Source organism: Coregonus lavaretus, assembly GCF_964263955.1.
Source record: "Coregonus lavaretus genome assembly, chromosome: 19".
NCBI lineage: Eukaryota > Metazoa > Chordata > Actinopteri > Salmoniformes > Salmonidae > Coregonus > Coregonus lavaretus.
In genome coordinates, this window is record NC_140006.1 from 46,612,835 (window position 1) to 46,632,475 (window position 19,641).

General features: G+C 43.4%; 1 pseudogene across 1 annotated transcript in view; it reads left to right on the top strand.

Moving 5' to 3' along the window:
- Nucleotides 1-849: 849 nt before the first annotated feature.
- LOC311146333 (receptor-type tyrosine-protein phosphatase mu-like) overlaps nucleotides 850-19,641 on the top strand; it is a 94,261-nt pseudogene continuing 75,469 nt past the window's right edge. Inside the window, exons 1-4 of the transcript in view lie at nucleotides 850-865; nucleotides 1,241-1,405; nucleotides 6,968-7,181; nucleotides 10,434-10,596. The product of the transcript in view is annotated as a receptor-type tyrosine-protein phosphatase mu-like (transcript). The remainder of the gene's footprint in view (nucleotides 866-1,240; nucleotides 1,406-6,967; nucleotides 7,182-10,433; nucleotides 10,597-19,641) is intronic.

Consider the following 19,641-nt stretch of genomic DNA (forward strand, 5'->3'; position numbering starts at 1 on the left):
GGGGAAGTAAGTTAATGAAATAGAGAGAAGTTAGAGAATTCCTCTAGTTGTTGCTGATGCAGCTAGTCAGTTGAGAGAGATAGTGAGAGGAACAGGGAGGAGAGAGAATTAATAACCAAAATATGTGGAGCAGTTCTAACAGTGTATGAAACACAAAAAGCTCCTTTAGTTCCTGTTCCATTACCAGAAAAGGTGTTAAACTGCCTGTAAAACCTCAACCCTACTGTGCCAGACCCTCTCCAAAGGCCTAGTGTCCAGAAACACTATGTTTTATCCCCCTCTCTCTCTCTGTCTCTCTCTCTCTCTCTCTCTCTCTCTCTCTCTCTCTCTCTCTCTCTCTCTCTCTCTCTCTCTCTCTCTCTCTCTCCCTCTCTCTCCCCCTCCCCCTCCCTCCCTCTCTCCCCCTCCCTCCCTGTGGGTCTGTAACTGTGTGGTTTTGTAGAGTGGACCCCAGCTAGGCAGGGGGGCCTATTAGACCCACTAGACGGCCCCTAACATCTTTACAGCCCAGGTCTCTCATAAAAAACACTGGTGCCCGTATTGGTAGATTTGTCTTCACATGCAGTGAAGGTGTAGTAAAACATGTCAATCTTCTTGAAAATGTCAACCTTTATCCTTTTGTTCAATGGCAAAGTAGCCTAGCTACTGCTACAATAGACCAACATAGCTACTGTAGTAGGTCAACGCTGTGTGCTGGAAAACCTTAGTAGAGCATGGGTGCTGTGTTCTGTAAAACCTTGGTAGAGCATGGGTGCTGTGTTCTGTAAAACCTTGGTAGAGCATGGGTGCTGTGTTCTGTAAAACCTTGGTAGAGCATGGGTGCTGTGTGCTGTAAAACCTTGGTAGAGCATGGGTGCTGTGTTCTGTAAAACCTTGGTAGAGCATGGGTGGAGTAGACATTGTGGTGCTCATGTGAATTTCCTGTCTTTTTCAGGATTCAGTCCTACTACTACCTAAAACGTAGTTGATAGTTAATACCATGGTAATTACACAGTAGTATACTTCAACTCTGAGGTGAAAGCTATATCTACTCATTCAATATCTTGCATGTTAGATCAAAGATATTACTATCTGCTTTTATTGTTTTGTACTTTTATGAAACTCCTTTTGTACTAAATCATCACCCCTGATGTCAAAGCTATAAATAGGCTTTTAAATCAACAATACAGTACATATGAACAAACTGTTTATTTTTACCATGTGAAAATACTAAACATTTCTCCCTCCCCTCTCTTCACAGCTGACCCAGTGGATGTACTCAAGGCTCTGGACTTTCACAGCTCCCCGGATGGCGTCCGTAAAGCTACGGGCCTCTGCGCTCACCGGAGAGGATCTAAACCCGACAAAGCCTTCCGCGTGGGGAAGCAGGCCCAGATCAGCGCTCCCACCAAGCAACTCTTCCCAGGTGACCTAACTGATCTGGAGAGACAGAAACACGCACGCACTCACACACACACACACACACTCACACTCACACACAAACACACTCACTCACTCACTCACTCACTCATTCACTCACTCACTCACTCACTCACTCACTCACTCACTCACTCACTCACTCACTCACTCACTCACTCACTCACTCACTCACTCACTCACTCACTCACTCACTCACTCACTCACACACACACACACACACACACACACACACACACACACACACACACACACACACACACAAACCTCAGTTAAGTTGATTTACCACACACTCACTGTAAGCAGAGTAAACCTGTCTCGTATTTGCCAGAACAGGATTTATCCAGTGTGACGTTTAATAAAAAATGCGTTGGCTTTGGGATGCCAGACTAGGGCTACGCATTTGGCAGGAAGTTAGAAATCTATCCAGGGGGCCGGGGTTTCTTCTTCTTCTTCTTCTTCTTCTTCTTCTTCTTCTTCTTCTTCTTCTTCTTCTTCTTCTTCTTCTTCTTCTTCTTCTTCTTCTTCTTCTTCTTCTTCTTCTTCTTCTTCTTCTTCTTCTTCTTACTACTCACTGAATGCACAAAGCAGTCATAGGCTACGTCCCAAATTGAACCCTACTCTCTATTTAGTGCATTACTTTTGACCAGATCCCTATGGGCCACTGCCCTAGCTTTAGACTAGGTGGAGGTCTGATGCCCAGGTGGAGGTATGATGCCCAGGTGGAGGTCTGATGCCCAGCACTAGGTGGAGGTCTGATGCCCAGTTGGAGGTATGATGCCCAGCACTAGGTGGAGGTCTGATGCCCAGCACTAGGTGGAGGTGTGATGCCCAGCACTAGGTGGAGGTCTGATGCCCAGCACTAGGTGGAGGTCTGATGCCCAGGTGAAGGTCTGATGCCCAGCACTAGGTGGAGGTCTGATGCCCAGCACTAGGTGGAGGTCTGATGCCCAGCACTAGGTGGAGGTCTGATGCCCAGCACTAGGTGGAGGTCTGATGCCCAGCACTAGGTGGAGGTCTGATGCCCAGCACTAGGTGGAGGTCTGATGCCCAGCACTAGGTGGAGGTCTGATGCCCAGGTGAAGGTCTGATGCCCAGCACTAGGTGGAGGTCTGATGCCCAGCACTAGGTGGAGGTCTGATGCCCAGCACTAGGTGGAGGTCTGATGCCCAGCACTAGGTGGAGGTCTGATGCCCAGCACTAGGTGGAGGTCTGATGCCCAAGTGGAGGTCTGATGCCCAGCACTAGGTGGAGGACTTGATGTGACAAACACACCTGCATTCATCAGAGGCATTTTGGAGAGACAGAAAGCTCTTTGATAGTGTTTGAATTCCAAATGGCACCACACACTATTCCCTATTTAGTGCACCTCATACGGAATATGGTGTCATTTGGGACATATCCAGTGTCTCCATAGGGGTGTGCTACTGTCCTAAACTGCTTACTGTTCAAGCAGTTAATCCACAGTACTGACAGTACTGACAATAAACAACAGCGGAATACAACTAATGACCATGTGTCATTAGTTGTAACAGTACAACACTTCTAACCTGCTGAATGAATAACTGAGACAATAGGGCCTACCCTGTAGAGATTAATGAATTGAGGGAAAATGGCCTTCCCTGTAGTGATTAATGAATTGAGGGAAAAGGGCCTTCCCTGTAGGGATTAATGAATTGAGGGAAAAGGGCCTTCCCTGTAGGGATTAATGAATTGAGGGAAAAGGGCCTTCCCTGTAGGGATTAATGAATTGAGGGAAAAGGGCCTTCCCTGTAGGGATTAATGAATTGAGGGAAAATGACCTTCCCTGTAGGGATTAATGAATTGAGGGAAAAGGGCCTTCCCTGTAGGGATCTCAACTCGGTACCTAATGGCAGTCAGGCTACCTCTGCCGAGCACATGGAGGGCTGTGCGGCCCCCCAAAGAAATGCCACCCCACACCATGACTGACCCACCGCCAAACCGGTCATGCTGGAGGATGTTGCAGGCAGCAGAACATTCTCCACGGCGTCTCCAGACTCTGTCACGTCTGTCACGTGCTCAGTGTGAACCTGCTTTCATCTGTGAAGAGCACAGGGCGCCAGTGGCGAATTTGCCAATTCTCTGGCAAATGCCAAACGTCCTGCACGGTGTTGGGCTGTAAGCACAACCCCCACCTGTGGACGTCGGGCCCTCATACCACCTTTATGGAGTCTGTTTCTGACCGTTTGAGTAGACACATGCACATTTGTGGCCTGCTGGAGGTCATTTTGCAGGGCTCTGGCAGTGCTCCTCCTGCTCCTCCTTGCACAAAGGCAGAGGTAGCGGTCCTGCTGCTGGGTTGTTGCCCTCCTACGGCCTCCTCCACGTCTCCTGATGTACTGGCCTGTCTCCTGGTAGCGCCTCCATGCTCTGGACACTACGCTGACAGACACAGCAAACCTTCTTGCCACAGCTCGCATTGATGTGCCATCCTGGATGAGCTGCACTACCTGAGCCACTTGTGTGGGTTGTAGACTCCGTCTCATGCTACCACTAGAGTGAAAGCACCGCCAGCATTCAAAAGTGACCAAAACATCAGCCAGGAAGCATAGGAACTGAGAAGTGGTCTGTGGTCACCACCTGCAAAACCAGTTCTTTATTGGGGGTGTCTTGCTAATTTCCTATAATTTCCACCTGTTGTCTATACCATTTGCACAACAGCATGTGAAATGTATTGTCAATCAGTGTTGCTTCCTAAGTGGATAGTTTGATTTCACAGAAGTGTGATTGACTTGGAGTTACATTGTGTTGTTTAAGTGTTCCCTTAATTTTTTTGAGCAATGTACTATTTGGAAACGTAGGGCAACGACCAAGCATTTATTAGCTAAAAGGATAAATGAAGGACAAAGTTGGTTCTTGTCCGTTGGAGTCGTGTGCCCTCTTTCTGGTTGAAAAGATAGACAGTTTAAGACGCTAGTTGCCTACTTGGCCCATACTGGCAGGATACTGTATACAACTTTACTAGAAACAGTGGCTTGTTACATACCTTCTCCCCGTCTGTGAGTGTTGGTGCTTTGCCAAATTTCCCAGAGAGCAAAGGAAAAATAAAGGCAGAACATAGCAGGAGATTCAATTAACAATTAGATTTGCTGTGATTTTTGGCCAAAAATAATTGCCTGGAAACTTTACTGGTTTAAAGACTGGAAATTTCAGTCAAATAGGCTCAAATAAGATTGAATGGAGTGGAGTACAGTTTCCCTTTTTTTTTTTTTTATTGGCAATGGTAGCAGTCTGTCAGAGTGCTCTGTCTAAGGAGAACAATTAAGCTTTTATTATGAATTATTATTATTATTATTATTATTATTACATCATCACCAGCAGCCTTGTATTATTTTTGTTCTAGTTAATCGTTTAGTTAAAGAACTACATTTTTTAGGATTATTCTCTTTCAAACGCCTTGTAAAATTAATGTTCCAATTAGATCACTTCTGACTTTCAAGATTAGCCAGCTGCTCTTATACGTTCTTAAAGTACCCGGCAACAAAGGACACTTTTAAACTTAAATTAAGTTATTAGTATCTACTATAATTGGGATAAAAGTAATCTGTACAAATCTGTAATTTTACGAGCCTGACCCTGCCACTTCGTCTGGTAAGCTAAGGGATGGAGCTGGTGGAAATGTAACCTCTCTCAAGTAGACAAAGCTATGGACGTGAGGGCTAACAGTCCATGAGATTAACGTGATCATTTTTAATGTGTCCTCAAGGATGGGTGCAAATAAGGGCAAGCCTTGAATTCTGTTATTGTTGATGTATATAAACAAGAAGTCTCCCAGAAATATGATGATGTCATTAGGGCTGTAACGGTCATGGAATTTTGGATGACGGTTATTGGTGAGCCAAATGACCGCGGATCCGTTCTAACCGTTCGAATAGCAAAATATATGCAAATGTTCTCCTCTCCTCCGCTCCTGACTGCATGTGCTGCTGCTGCAGGGGAGGGGGGTGTTGTCTAGGCAACCAAAGACTTGTTTGCTACAACACCTTGCTTGTTTCGACAAGGAGCAACTAAAGTTTCATCACGTTGTTAAGAGTCCATGTTACCGCAGAAACGGACTTAACCAAACGATTTCCCAGCCGTCCCTTCTTCAGTCAGCTGTCTGTTCCACACAAAACATTATTATTATTATTATTATTATTATTTTTATTATTATTATTATTATTATTATTATTTTTATTATTATTATTATTATTATTGTTGTTGTTGTTGTTGTTGTTGTTGTTGTTGTATTTGTCAGCCCTAGTGTGTCTGTCTGTATTCTACTTTCCGGAAGCTGTGTTTTCTTTTTTGTCTTTTTTGTCTTCAAAAGCATTTTTTTGTCCCTGTATTTTTTTTTTATTACAACAGTTATGAAAGTTATTTTATTTTCATGATTGTCTTCATCCATAGCCGTCGGTTATAAGGTTATACTTTAATTGTGCCAGGCCTAGATGTCATATTACTGTGTCCACCTCTATCCTCTCTAACTCTTCTGTGTTTGATGATGTCATATTACCACGTCCACCTCTATCCTCTCTAACTCTTCTGTGTTTGATGATGTCATATTACTGTGTCCACCTCTATCCTCTCTAACTCTTCTGTGTTTGATGATGTCATATTACCACGTCCACCTCTATCCTCTCTAACTCTTCTGTGTTTGATGATGTCATATTACCACGTCCACCTCTATCCTCTCTAACTCTTCTGTGTTTGATGATGTCATATTACTGTGTCCACCTCTATCCTCTCTAACTCTTCTGTGTTTGATGATGTCATATTACTGTGTCCACCTCTATCCTCTCTAACTCTTCTGTGTTTGATGATGTCATATTACTGTGTCCACCTCTATCCTCTCTAACTCTTCTGTGTTTGATGATGTAATATTACTTTCCACCTCTATCCTCTCTAACTCTTCTGTGTTTGATGATGTCATATTACCACGTCCACCTCTATCCTCTCTAACTCTTCTGTGTTTGATGATGTCATATTACCACGTCCACCTCTATCCTCTCTAACTCTTCTGTGTTTGATGATGTCATATTACTGTGTCCACCTCTATCCTCTCTAACTCTTCTGTGTTTGATGATGTCATATTACTGTGTCCACCTCTATCCTCTCTAACTCTTCTGTGTTTGATGATGTCATATTACTGTGTCCACCTCTATCCTCTCTAACTCTTCTGTGTTTGATGATGTAATATTACTGTCCACCTCTATCCTCTCTAACTCTTCTGTGTTTGATGATGTCATATTACCACGTCCACCTCTATCCTCTCTAACTCTTCTGTGTTTGATGATGTCATATTACTGTGTCCACCTCTATCCTCTCTAATTATTATGTGTTTGATGATGTCATATTGCTAAGCTAACCTATCTACTTGTTGTTCGCCCACCACTAACCTTCTTCCCTTCACTTTTGGCACTACACATTGATGATTACCAAGGAGTTTGACAGTGTAACAGCTAGTGGGGATCCAAATAAACAGAACCAATCAGATGAATAATGAACCTCTCTAGACCTCTCTAAACTCTTATTTTGCTCCTCTCACCAGGAGGAGTGTTCCCAGAGGACTTCTCCGTGATGTTCACCATCAAGCCCAAGACGGGCAGCCAGTCCTTCCTGCTGTCTGTGTATAACGAGAAGGGGGTACAGCAGCTGGGTGTGGAGGTGGGACGCTCCCCTGTCTTCCTGTACGAAGACCAACATGGGAAACCTGCGCCAGAGGAGTACCCACTGTTCAGATCCATCAACCTCGCTGACGGCAAGTAAGTGATGTCTGAGACACCTGAGGGACTCATCACTACCGTATCACAAAGCAAAGCCTTTTCTGTTACGGACAAGGTTTGGGTCGGGGGAAAAGGTATATGCACTGTCTGGGTTAGTTTTAGGATTTCTCTTTCCTCAGGTATGTAACTGAAGTTTGGCCTTTCACTTGGGTGACTGGACCCAAACCTACGAAAGGTTAGGAGATGGTCATTGGTGGGCCAGTTGTATGCTTGTTGTGTTTTGATGTCGGGCGCAGTGGTCTAAGGCGCTGCATCGCAGTGCTAGCTGTGCCACTAGAGATCCTGGTTCGAATCCAGGCTCTGTCGTAGCCGGCCGCGACCGGGAGACCCATGGGGCGGCGCACAATTGGCCCAGCGTCGTCCAGGGTAGGGGAGGGAATGGCCGGCAGGGATGTAACTCAGTTGGTAGAGCATGTTGTTTGCAATGCCAGGGTTGTGGGTTTGATTCCCAAGGGGGGCCAGTATGAAAAATAAACTAACTGTAAGTCGCTCTGGATAAGAGCGTCTGCTAAATGACTAAAATGTAAAATGTAATGTTGTAGAAGGAGGACTGTGCAGGAGAGGGTCTGTGGCATTGCTGTGTTCGTACTGTAGACACACTCCACACCACATAAAGCCATGTTTTACAAGATGGCCGACCGGATCGAAGCGTTCTGAGTTCTCAAGAATGTATTTAAGGGCTTCTCAGCAGACCCAAACAAACCACTGACAATTCACAATTATTAGATTGACATGCTTCATTGTTTAGTTATTGGTAACATAAGGAATATAACTGTGGGAGGCTGTATTTTTGAGTAACCCATTTATTTATTTGGCAGGGTTTTAATGACAAACAGTTTTTGCCAAATTATTTACAGCTGTCTATATTGTTGATGTGTAGTAAACTATCAAAATAAAAGAGTTTGAGCTTCATAAATTACTTAAACTGTAACATTAATATTCTGACTGTGAACTCTTTGCTAATATGAAACATTTTGCAAGAACGTGTCTGATACAATTGTCTACAGTGAAATGAAACGTTGCGTTGGTATGTGACATGAATGTCTGTAGTTGATTTATCTGTTTTCCAGACCTTGTAAAGTAGAGTTAGCCTGTTTCAATTACTGTACTTTTATTGTTTTATTGTTTATCTAGCTAGGAATGTTTCTGAGAAGAACAAAATTATCTTCAGTAAGAACAACCTAGTTTTAAGTTTTAAATCTCTTGGCATCTCTGTGACTATACCAGACTGTAGATCATCTCTCTGACTATACCAGACTGTAGATCATCTCTATGACTATACCAGACTGTAGATCATCTCTGACTATACCAGACTGTAGATCATCTCTATGACTATACCAGACTGTAGATCATCTCTGACTATACCAGACTGTAGATCATCTCTATGACTATACCAGACTGTAGATCATCTCTGACTATACCAGACTGTAGATCATCTCTGACTATACCAGACTGTAGATCATCTCTGACTATACCAGACTGTAGATCATCTCTGACTATACCAGACTGTAGATCATCTCTCTGACTATACCAGACTGTAGATCATCTCTGACTATACCAGACTGTAGATCATCTCTGACTATACCAGACTGTAGATCATCTCTGACTATACCAGACTGTAGATCATCTCTGACTATACCAGACTGTAGATCATCTCTATGACTATACCAGACTGTAGATCATCTCTATGACTATACCAGACTGTAGATCATCTCTGACTATACCAGACTGTAGATCATCTCTATGACTATACCAGACTGTAGATCATCTCTGACTATACCAGACTGTAGATCATCTCTGACTATACCAGACTGTAGATCATCTCTGACTATACCAGACTGTAGATCATCTCTGACTATACCAGACTGTAGATCATCTCTATGACTATACCAGACTGTAGATCATCTCTGACTATACCAGACTGTAGATCATCTCTGACTATACCAGACTGTAGATCATCTCTGACTATACCAGACTGTAGATCATCTCTGACTATACCAGACTGTAGATCATCTCTGACTATACCAGACTGTAGATCATCTCTGACTATACCAGACTGTAGATCATCTCTGACTATACCAGACTGTAGATCATCTCTGACTATACCAGACTGTAGATCATCTCTGACTATACCAGACTGTAGATCATCTCTGACTATACCAGACTGTAGATCATCTCTGACTATACCAGACTGTAGATCATCTCTGACTATACCAGACTGTAGATCATCTCTGACTATACCAGACTGTAGATCATCTCTGACTATACCAGACTGTAGATCATCTCTGACTATACCAGACTGTAGATCATCTCTATGACTATACCAGACTGTAGATCATCTCTGACTATACCAGACTGTAGATCATCTCTGACTATACCAGACTGTAGATCATCTCTGACTATACCAGACTGTAGATCATCTCTGACTATACCAGACTGTAGATCATCTCTGACTATACCAGACTGTAGATCATCTCTGACTATACCAGACTGTAGATCATCTCTATGACTATACCAGACTGTAGATCATCTCTGACTATACCAGACTGTAGATCATCTCTATGACTATACCAGACTGTAGATCATCTCTATGACTATACCAGACTGTAGATCATCTCTGACTATACCAGACTGTAGATCATCTCTGACTATACCAGACTGTAGATCATCTCTATGACTATACCAGACTGTAGATCATCTCTGACTATACCAGACTGTAGATCATCTCTATGACTATACCAGACTGTAGATCATCTCTATGACTATACCAGACTGTAGATCATCTCTGACTATACCAGACTGTAGATCATCTCTGACTATACCAGACTGTAGATCATCTCTATGACTATACCAGACTGTAGATCATCTCTGACTATACCAGACTGTAGATCATCTCTGACTATACCAGACTGTAGATCATCTCTGACTATACCAGACTGTAGATCATCTCTATGACTATACCAGACTGTAGATCATCTCTGACTATACCAGACTGTAGATCATCTCTATGACTATACCAGACTGTAGATCATCTCTATGACTATACCAGACTGTAGATCATCTCTATGACTATACCAGACTGTAGATCATCTCTGACTATACCAGACAGTAGATGTCCAACCTGTGCTCAGGTTTTACCATTCAACATCAACATATACACCTCATACCTTTCATGTTCTCCCCAAATCTCTCATGTTTCTCTAACCCACTTCCTCCTCTGTCCATGTGTAGATGGCATCGCGTGGCCATCAGTGTAGAGAAGAAGAGTGTGACCATCATTGTGGATTGTAAGAAGAAGCTGAGCAGGCCCCTGAAGAGGAGTGACGGGGCAGCCATCAACACTGACGGCATCATTGTCTTTGGAACCAGGATTCTGGATGAAGAAGTCTTTGAGGTAAGAACATTAAAGACCCAGTGCAGGCAAAAATGTGACTTTTCCTGTGTTTTATATATATATTTTTCCACACTATGAGGTTGGAATAATACTGTGAAATTGTGAATATTGTAAGGACATTGGCTATTGCTTACTGTGCCACTGTATTGTTGATTTTATATATGGATAGTATGCAGCAAATGTTGGATTGATGCCTTTTTGAGACAGGCCCGTACCCGGGGCAAAAAGGGGGCTTATCACCCTCAGTTTCAGTTTTATGTCCCTATATAAAAATAGCAACAAAGTTCAAATGATTGAGTGACAGGTTGGCGCAAAATCTGTATCTCCGCTGCGCTGTCAGCTCACCGTTGTGTGTGTAGTGAGGCTATGGAAAGCCACTGAGGAGCAGGGTTTCCGTTAGCCGGTAACTGCCGGCTTTTGGCCGATAGAATAATGAAAAGCTGATAAATAAAATTGTAGCTGGACAAATTATCCCGGGGCTCCCCTGCTGCTGAGGAGAGAGAGGAGGCGAGACAGGAGCCATGGCCTAGGCTACTGTTGATTGCGAAGATGGAGGACGTTTTCATTGAAGCAAAACTAAAGTTAGAGAGTACGCCTGTAGTGAAACGCCTTCAAGCCGGCGCTGCAGGCTGCCATCATTTAGTCGCATTTTGAAACCTGGCGGTGGGAGTTTAAAAAATGTATTGGTTGCATCGGTGCAGGCTGCACATTCATTCAACTCACTAAAAACGTCTTATTTCTTAGGAGGCTAAAACCATGATTTGGTTAAATAGTAAAGTACATTATCCTTGTGATTCCTGTAATGAAAGTGTCTGCCTGCCCCTGTACCTGTTTCTCTGGGGCTTGCTGCTGTGTCCTGCCCCTGTACCTGTTTCTCTGGGACCTGCTGCTGGGGCCTGCCCCTGTACATGTTTCTCTGGGGCCTGCCCCTGTACATGTTTCTCTGGGGCCTGCCCCTGTACCTGTTTCTCTGGGGCCTGCTGCTGTGGCCTGCCCCTGTACCTGTTTCTTTGGGGCCTGCTGCTGTGGCCTGCCCCTGTACCTGTTTCTCTGGGGCCTGCTGCTGTGGCCTGCAGGCTGCACATTCATTCAACTCACTAAAAACGTCTTATTTCTTAGGAGGCTAAAACCATGATTTGGTTAAATAGTAAAGTACATTATCCTTGTGATTCCTGTAATGAAAGTGTCTGCCTGCCCCTGTACCTGTTTCTCTGGGGCTTGCTGCTGTGTCCTGCCCCTGTACCTGTTTCTCTGGGACCTGCTGCTGGGGCCTGCCCCTGTACATGTTTCTCTGGGGCCTGCCCCTGTACATGTTTCTCTGGGGCCTGCCCCTGTACCTGTTTCTCTGGGGCCTGCTGCTGTGGCCTGCCCCTGTACCTGTTTCTTTGGGGCCTGCTGCTGTGGCCTGCCCCTGTACCTGTTTCTCTGGGGCCTGCTGCTGTGGCCTGCCCCTGTACCTGTTTCTCTGGGGCCTGCTGCTGGGGCCTGCCCCTGTACCTGTTTCTCTGGGGCCTGTCTAGCGAACCACTCTCTCTCTCTCCTTTCCCAGGCGAAAAATAAATGCTCCGGGAGAAAGAAAAGTGTTCTGATTGTATAGCATTTTAAAATAGAATTGCTGGGAAGACACAGCTATCCTATTGTCACAAATGGAGAGAGGATGTTCTCAGCTTTCTCTAGGTATACTGTTTTTTCTCGACTCTCAATTTTGAGCTCAATAGCAAGTATTTAACAAACATATTTGAAATGGCTTTGAGATACAGAGCATTGGCCATTGCGGTGCATTGGCCTCATTGGACAGTAGGCTTTAACTGCAAAGGTTTTGGGGACATTCAATGTACTGTTAGATTAATACATTGCTACTATGAGTGGGTGTTATATTTAGAGTTAGTGATCTAGCTAATGTGTTTTGAGTTTCCACTTACTCATCTCTATAAAAAAAATAAAAAATGAAAAATCATTCTGGAGCCGTATTTTAACAGTAGAATATAGCAACAATAGCCTAGTTGTCTACCCACAATGCATGACGATCACTGGATTAGGTTGCACATAAAACTATTTAGAACCACAACATCACAAGATGATTAAATAACTGTACTTCTTCAACCTCAGCAGTCTATTACACGTTTCATAGAGCTGTGAACGACTTTAGAAGACGATAAGCCTAATCATTTGTTCTATTGCGTGATGCTGGGAAAAAAAACAATTGGTGCGACCAAATCATGGGCTGGTAACACCAACTGAAAAACTTAGTGGCACCAGTGTCACCAGGGAAAATGTTAGTCTGGAGCCCTGCTACAAGGGGAATGTCCTCCATATGGAAAGGTTTTAATATGGTAGTGGACAAAGAAGAGAAGAACATTGGCGCGACCAAAGCAGGATATTGTGAAATTCGCTATTCAGGTAGCATACAATTTTGGAACTTCAATTATTTATTATTTTGGTATGTACAATCATTTGTTTTATTATTATTGTTCTATATACTTGTTATTATTGTAGGCCTATTTATTAATCCAAACCAGTTCTTTGAATATGCAAAAGGTGTTTTGTTTCATTCTGTTGAGACATTGTCATTGACTAAATTAAATTTGATCTGTCTTTTTAATTGTGTGCTCCGTATGTAGTTTAAGATACAGTGCAATCGGAAAGTATTCAGACCCCTTCACTTTTTCCAGATTTTGTTATGTTACAGCCTTATTCTGGTGGTCCTCTGTAGCTCAGCTGGTAGAGCACGGCGCTTGTAACGCCAAGGTAGTGGGTTCGATCCCCGGGACCACCCATACACAAAAAATGTATGCACGCATGACTGTAAGTCGCTTTGGATAAAAGCGTCTGCTAAATGGCATATTATTATTATTATTATTATTATAAAATGGATTAAATAAAATATGTTTGTCATCTATCTACACACAATACCCCAAAAAGACCTCCCGAGTGGCGCAGTGGTCTAAGGCACTGCATCGCAGTGCTAGCTGTGCCACTAGAAATCCTGGTTCGTAGCCGGCCACGACCGGGAGACCCATGGGGCGGCGCACAATTGGCCCAGCATCGTCCAGGGTAGGGGAGGGAATGGCCGGCAGGGATGTAGCTCAGTTGGTAGAGCATGGCGTTTGCAACGCCAGGGTTGTGGGTTCGTTTCCCACCGGAGGCCAGTATGAAAAAATGAAATAATAATAATAATAATGTATGCACTCACTAACTGTAAGTCGCTCTGGATAAGAGTGTCTGCTAAATGACTAAAATGTAAATGTAAATGACAAAGTGAAAACAGGTTTTTAGATTTTTTTGCAAATGTATAAAAAATTATAAACAGAAATACCTTATTTACATAAGTATTCAGACCCTTTGCTATGAGACTCAAAATTGAGCTTAAGTGCATCCTGTTTCCATTGATCATCCTTGAGATGTTTCTACAACTTGATTGGAGTCCACCTGTGGTAAATTCAATTGATTGGGCATTCTATATAAGGTCCCACAGTTAACAGTGCATGTCAGAGCAAAAACCAAGCCATGAGGTCGAAATAATTGTCCGTAGAGGTTCGAGACAGGATTGTGTCGAGGCACAGATCTGGGAAAGGGTACCAAAAAATGTCTGCAGCATTGAAGGTCCGCAAGAACACAGTTGCCTCCATCATTCTTAAATGGAAGAAGTTTGGAACCACCAAGACTCTTCCTAGAGCTGGCCGCCTGGCCAAACTGAGCAATCAGGGGAGAAGGGCCTTGGTCAGGGAGGTGACCAACAACCCAATGGTCAATCTGACAGACCTCTAGAGTTCCTCTGTGGAGATGGAAGAAACTTCCAGAAGGACAACTATCTCTGCAGCACTCCACCAATCAGGCCTTTATGGTAAAGTGGCCAGACAGAAGCCACTCCTCAGTAAAAGGCACATGAAAACACACTTGGAGTTTGCCAAAAGGCACCTAAAGGACTCTCAGACCATGAGAAACAAGATTCTCTGGATTGAACTCTAAAGCCTGAATTCCAAGCGTCACGTCTGGAGGAAACCCTACGGTGAAGCATGGTGGTGGCAGCATCATGCTGTGGGGATGTTTTTCAGCGGCAGGGACTAGGAGGCTAGTCAGGATCGAGGGAAAGATGAACGGAGCAAAGTACAGAGAGATCCTTGATGAAGACCTGCTCTAGAGCGTTCAGGACCTCAGACTGGGAGCGAATGTTCACCTTCCAACAGGACAACGACCCTAAGCACACAGCCAAGACAATGAAGGAGTGGCTTTGGGACAAGTCTCTGAATTTCCTTGAGTGGCCCAGCCAGAGCCCGGACTTGAACCCGATCGAACATCTCTGGAGAGACCTGAAAATAGCTGTGCAGCGACGCTCCCAATCCAACCTGACAGAGCTTGAGAGGATCTGTAGGGAAGAAAGGGAGAAACTCCCCAAATACAGGTGTGCCAAGCTTGTTGCGTCATACCCAAGAAGACTTGAGGCTGTAATCGCTGCAAAAGGTGCTTCAACAAAGTACTGAGTAAAGGGTCTGAATACTTATGTAAATGTGATACTTTTATATTTTCATACATTTGTAAACAATTTTAAAAACCAGTTTTTGCTTTGACATGATGGGGTATTGTGTGTAGATTGATGAGGGGGAAAAACAATTGAATCAATTTTAGAATAAGGCTGTAACGTAACAAAATGTGGAAAAAGTCAAGGGGTCTGAATGCTTTCCCAATGCACTGTAGATTATAAGTAGGCCTATTGTTGAATAAATATCATTAGCCTATCATTAGCTGTAATTTGTTGGGTACGGTAGGCACTAGCCTTTTTTGGTAATTGCTGCAATACAGCCTGTACAAAACTTTTGTGAAGGTTTCTACCAGGTAGCAAGTATTTTGTTCCATTCTGTTGTGCCATTATCTTTGGTCAAATGAAGTTCCAACTGTTTTCCGCAATGTAATATCCTGCTTTTTATTTTCTTGACTTGACTTTTGATATTACCCTACAAAAGTTTAGAAACATTTGTGAAGGTTTGGTGTGGTTATTAGACTATTATACTACAGGCCTATGGCATGAAGGCAGTACGCACCGGCGTAGATCGGTGGTCAGTTTGCTGATTCAGCTGGCCACATGACGTAGATCGGTGGTCAGTTTGCTGATTCAGCTGGCCACATGACGTAGATCGGTGGTCAGTTTGCTGATTCAGCTGGCCACATGACGTAGATCGGTGGTCAGTTTGCTGATTCAGCTGGCCACATGACGTAGATCGGTGGTCAGTTTGCTGATTCAGCTGGCCACATGACGTAGATCAGTGGTCAGTTTGCTGATTCAGCTGGCCACATGACGTAGATCGGTGGTCAGTTTGCTGATTCAGCTGGCCACATGACGTAGATCGGTGGTCAGTTTGCTGATTCAGCTGGCCACATGAAGTAGATCAGTGGTCAGTTTGCTGATTCAGCTGGACACATGAAGTAGATCAGTGGTCAATTTGCTGATTCAGCTGGACACATGACGTAGATCGGTGGTCAGTTTGCTGATTCAGCTGGTATGAATGAAAATGCAAAAACATAAGCCTTCAAAAACTTCAAAAACATAAGCCTGTGCAACATTAACCAATTAAAAACAGTTCTGTAGCAGTGAGGTTTGTGCAGTAGACTATAGACCCCAATACATTATCACTGCATATTGGCTATGCTTGAATTGACCTGCCAATGTTGTTCTTCTCAGGCCATTTAGAAATTACATATATTTTAAAATAGGTATATGATCACACTGGTAATATTACTTGTTGTATTACTTGTGAGGCATAGCTGAGTGAGCATAATAATTAGCTTTTTTTTTTTTTTTACTGAACTGATGGCCTTCATCTGATGGTCAGTCTGTGGGGAGGGAGGGAGGCTGCCTCTCACCCAACTCACCGTCCCTCCTCTCTCCCTCCCTCCGCTGAGAAAAGGGGACACAGTCTTCCAGCTGAAGCCGAAACTCAAGTCCCACTGCATTATTTCTGCCTCATGCACCAACTCATGGTGTTACTGCTATGACCAGAGAAAGTGAAATATTCTGCGATATTAAAAAAAAGACACAAGCTGCTAATAATAACAACGCAAGCTTCTCGGAACACTTTGCTGTACTCATTCATTGCAGCTGCAGTGCTGGTTGTAGGGTGAGTGGAAGTTGGGAGAACGCACATTTTATGGCTTAAAGTGTTGAACAAAGTGTTGACAGTGTTTAATAATAACTTAGCCATGAACTTACTCGTAGCTCTTTGCTGTATTCGTTGAGTCTCTCTCTAGTCATGGTTTTAAAAGTTTTGACATTTCACAGTATCAACTTTGCTGTGCGTTCAAGTCTTCTTTTTACAATCTATGGCTCGAGGGAACTGTGCAGACACGGTGATCTGAGCTATCTGATTGGCCAGCGGTGTAGGTGCACTTGATTTGCTCTCTGGGCCTGCCGGGTAGGCAGAGTTTTACCTTCAGTTCTACCTTCAGCCGAAGGGCTGCTGAATCAAGTGCACCTACCGCCAACAGCGGTGATCGACTAGAAATGCCTTGGTGACCACTGACATAGATGAATGTGGATGGATCTTATTGAAGGCATGCTGTATTTCAATTGGTCTCAATTATACTATTATCCAGCATGCATTGGAGTCTACTGGCAGTGAGTAATGTTAGGAGTCGTAAAGTTAATTTGTCTTCAGAAACCAGTTTCTTTATTCTTTCATAAATTTTGTAGTTTTATGGACCATATAACAACAGTACTTGGCTTTCTGCGCTTGGGTAAAGCCCTGCACTGTGTCAAGGGAAAATGGTAGTTGTTTATGACTTTAAATGAGTTTTTCCCCCTAAAAGAGTGGTAGGAATTGAGAAGAAAGTCTACACAGAAGTCTGAAATAAGAACATGCTATGAGGGAGCATATTAAGGATAATTTCTATTTCCAACTCAGTTGTTGTCATGGAGGTTGTTTGTGACATAGAACGTGCTGAGAGTTTTCAGTCATGAATAATATTGTCACTGAGTTACTGTCAGTTTTACTACTACAAAATGTCTTTATTTTGAGTCACCGGAGGACAAGGGGATTCATGGGGTGCAAAACCTCAGAATGTCAATAAATAGGAATTCTGAATTTAATTGGCAGAGTTATGAGATGATTATGGCTTGAACAATGTAGCTCAGATCCAAGAAGTATTTCATGATATCCAATCCTAACATACATTAAAGAGCACATTGACCTGTATAGCTCTCATTAAACTTGACATGATAACACTGGAGGTCAGACAATGTATCTTAGCTGTGAACCCAGCTTCAAGAAATGCCTTGATGTAGCTTGGAGGCTTTCGGGAATTATTTAATGATATCCGCAAATGGACCACCATTAATTGCTCTAGTTACTCCCAATGATAGACGACTGATCATTCTCCTTAGCTCTTAACCCAGCTTTACCACAGACAGGTAGCTGTGAGGTCTATGGAAACTATGAGCGGCATGCTATGCTACGGTATGATACATTACCTGACAAGACGGCTGCAGGTAGCTGTGAGGTCTATGGAAACTATGAGCGGCATGCTATGCTACGGTACGGTACATTACCTGACAAGACGGCGGCAGGTAGCTTAGTGGTTAAGAGCGTTGTGCCAGTAATCGAAAGGTCGCTGGTTCCGAGCCGACTAGGTGAAAAATCTGTCGATGTGCCCTTGAGCAAGGCACTTAACCCTAATTGCTCCTGTAAGTCGCTCTGGATAAGAGCGTCTGCTAAATGACTAAAAAAATAAATGACAATGGCCCCATTCTGTCTTGATATTGAGAGGGAAGCACTAAACTGAAAATATGTTGCCTACATGTGTGGACAGCTAGCCAGCTATTTCTGCATTTAACCCATACACCATATACAGTATAAATGAATGGTTAGCATTTAGCTAATTAGCATTGGCACTCTCACCACCACCACAGATATTTTAAATTCTGGTTTGAGGCCAAGTTCGGCGCTATGTGGGTGTTCTTTGTTTGAATGTAAATTACGCTAAACTGAGTGGAATTATAGAGCAATTTGGCCTCTCTTTTTCTCTGTTTAGAAACGATGAGAAGAGAAAATGATTTTGTTTGTGCCGGGGGGGGGGGGGGGGGGGGGGGGAATCCGGTTCGCACGTTGGAAGGCGGTTGGTTTCCTTTGGAGCTCTCTAGCCGCTAGCTAGCGGTGCTGTGGTGACTGAGAGAGACTTATGTAGCGCACTACTTTTGACCAGGGCCCGTCCGTAATGCACTATGTAGGGAATAGGGCGCCATTTGGGACACAGACGAGAGCTATTTCTTCAGCTGTAATCATTTCCACTTCAACTTTAATAGCCTTTGGGTTTGTTGATTGTAATCTTTAAGCAAGCTGCACGCTAATGACCAGCCAAACAGAGTCAGAGGGAAATCCCTCTAATAGGATGATGTTGGTTGTAGTTTAGTGACTGAGGATCGAGACTCAGGGATTTGCAGCCCTCCAAGGTAGACAAAGTGTTCACAAACGCAGCTGTTGAAACGAGGCCAGCAAACTTTAATCCGTTAAGCAAATTTGAAAAGTGCACCAATAACAAATCAAATCAAAATAAATGTGTATTTATCAAACGCTCCGAATACAACCTTACTGTGAAATGCTTACTTAACCAACAACGCAGTTTGAAGAAAATAGAGTTAAAAAAAAAAAGTCTTAAGTGTAGTTTTTATAAACCATTTGTTATTTTGAGGAATATAATGGAACTGAGGCAAATATGTCGTCTCTATTGCAACTCATTACTGTCAAGGTACAATTGCAACACAATGAATAATGCAATCATTGTGCTGTCTTCTAATATGAAGTTATTTTAGTCTAAAATATTATAAGTACAGTATAATATGTGAGTTTGTAGTACCATACACAAAAGCATTTGACAAACAGGGAACACATCAGATTGAACATGTTATAGTGCAGGTATAAACTTGACTCCCATCCGTTCTGTTCCACATATGGCTGGCTCACTGCTGCTGGGCTGATTGTCTAAGCAGGTGTTGGATGTGGAATGGAGAGGAGAGGAGAGGAGATGTTCTGTAACTGAAGTCATCTGTTCTGTAGC